The sequence below is a fragment of the Coenobita brevimanus genome, chromosome 69, assembly GCF_032717465.1.
Source record: "Coenobita brevimanus isolate Jiangsu-jjx chromosome 69, ASM3271746v2, whole genome shotgun sequence".
Classification (NCBI taxonomy): domain Eukaryota; kingdom Metazoa; phylum Arthropoda; class Malacostraca; order Decapoda; family Coenobitidae; genus Coenobita; species Coenobita brevimanus.
The window spans coordinates 11,763,915-11,766,608 of record NC_137022.1 but is presented as its reverse complement, the minus strand read 5'-3'; positions in this window follow the sequence as shown (position 1 = coordinate 11,766,608).

The window sequence follows — 2,694 nt, the reverse complement described above, 5'->3', positions numbered from 1 at the left end:
ACAATACTGTCATGCAGCAACTTTTTCACTTCCATGCTCAATTCTCTGTTTCTTATCACTGCTTTCAAGGAACCAGCAACCTTTCTTCCTTGTTGCATCCTTTCAAGCACTTCACCCTCCAAACTTCCATCCTTACTCATCACACTACCCAAGTACTTATACGTACTCACATTTTCCATTTCCTCACCATCCAACCTCACTGTACATTCACTGACTTCACCTCTCTCAAAGCCCATCACTTTACTCTTCCCTACAGTACATTCACCTTTAGATTCCGTTTCTTACACACTCTCCCAAATTAATCCACCAATCGTTGTAGCTACCCTTCGTCTTCACTTAACAATACAGTATCATCTGCAAATAACAGTACAGGTAGTTTCCAAACACTACCCTCTCTCACTAGGGCCACTCCAACATCCACTGCCCTACCTTGTATCTCTTTTATTACCCCATCCATGTACAGATTGAACAACCATGGAGACATGACACATCCCTGTTTCAGCCCAACCTTCAAAGAGAAAAAAATCACTCAGTTCACCATCCACATGCATTGCAGCCTTAGCACCATCATTCATGCTCATCATAGCATTCAACAACTTCCCACCCACTCCATATATATATTTTTAATACTTTCCACAATCCTTGTCTATCCACCCTGTCATATGCTTTCTCCAAATCCATGAAGGCCGCATACAACTTCTTTTCCATCTCTAGAAACGTTTCCACTAAAGATCTAAGAATGAATATCTGATCTACACAACCTCTTCTCTTCCTAAAGCCACCCTGTTCTTCTCCAACTAATTCCTCTGTATTTCCCTTACTCTGTCAATAAGTATCCTACCATACACTTTTCCTATTACACTGAGAAGACAAATGCCCCTGTGGTTACCACACACTTCTTTTTCCCCTTTTCCTTTGTACAAGGGAATAATTATACCTGACTTCCAATCCTCCGGGACTCTACCTTCCTCTCAGGCCAATCTGCACATCTTCCTCATCCATTCTACTACTATCTCCCCCCCCATGCTTCAACATTTCACCACACACTCCATCAATTCCTGGGGCTTTACCCAATTTGATTTTCTTCATTGTTTCCACAACTTCTATCCTTATGATTTCTTCTTGTATTCTCACCTGTCTCCTTCTCCCAGCCATTCCCCAGCCACTTATACTCGCATTACGTCCATTCTCTATGTTCAACAATTCGTTCAAGTGTTCTCTCCATCTGCTCACTTTCTCTCCCTTCTCCTCTCGGAATCTAACGTTTTTATCTTTCACTCCCCTACTAACTTCACTGCCACCCTGTTTTACTCTCTTCACCTCTTTCCAGAGCAACTTCCTACAGTCCCTCCACTTTACACTCAAGTTCGTTCCAAATTCCTCATCCACTCTCTTCTTACTCTCTCTTACTAATCTTTTCACCTCTCTCTTCCTTCCGTCTCTCAACTTCTTCCACTCCCCTATTTCTCATCCCTTCTTTTGTGTCATAGCCTGTCTCACCTCTTCATTCCATAATCCTGTTCCTAGCACCCCTATTCGTCTTCTCTTCACCCCGCACACCAAATCACATGCTGCACATATTTCTTCTGTGAATATCTTGCACACACCTTCCACTTCCTCCATCTGCTCCAATTCATATTTACCCAATCGTTCCTCCACTTCTCTCTTATATTCTGCCTTTTTCTCATCCTCTTGTAACCTTTCCACTCTCCTTGCAACTACTCCATCCTCCCGTCCTTCCCTTCTATTTCTCCATCTTACTTGGATCTTGATTCTGGCCACCACCAAGTAGTGGTCAGAAAGTCCACTCCCCCAGCCTGTATAAGTTCTTGCATCCATTACACATCTTCACATCCTTTCATCCACACCCACGTAATCAGTCATTGCCTTCCTTTCATCCAGTTCACCACCCATCCTTCTCATCACTCGCCATATATACATGTGGATCATTTTGTGCCTGAAGAAGGTATTCGCTATCACCAACCCCCTCCCGGCACAAATGTCCAGTAACGCACTGCCATTCTCATCTATCTCAGAAGGCACACCCCGCTCACCAACTATTCCATCCACCTTCACATTCCCTACTTTACCATTCACGTCGCCAATCAAGAACACTCTCTCATTCCTTTCACACTTTTCCATGCACACTTCCACATTTGTCCATAACTCTTCTCTCACTCTGCTTGCACGATTTTGCGTTGGTGCATACACGCACACAATCGCCCACATTTGTATTCCAACTTTCAATCTTACCCACACAATCGTTGAGTCAACTGATCCAACCTTTCTTATGTTCTTCCACATTTTACTCACAACAATACACACTCCTTCTTTTTCCCTCTCATTCTCACCTACTCCTGCACATATACTCCATTCATATCCCCATTCTCACACTCTCTCCTAGCCATTTAGTTTCAGTTACTCCCGGAGGATTGGAAGTCAGGTATAATTATTCCCTTGTACAAAGGAAAAGGGGAAAAAGAAGTGTGTGGTAATCATAGGGGCATTTGTCTTCTTAGTATAATAGGAAAAGTGTATGGTAGGATACTTATTGACAGAGTTAGAGAAAGAACAGAGGAATTAGTTGGAGAAGAACAGGGAGACTTTAGGAAGGGAAGAGTTTGTGTAGATCAGATATTCATTCTTAGATCTTTCCTGGAAAAGTTTCTAGAGAAGGGAAAGAAGTTGTATGCG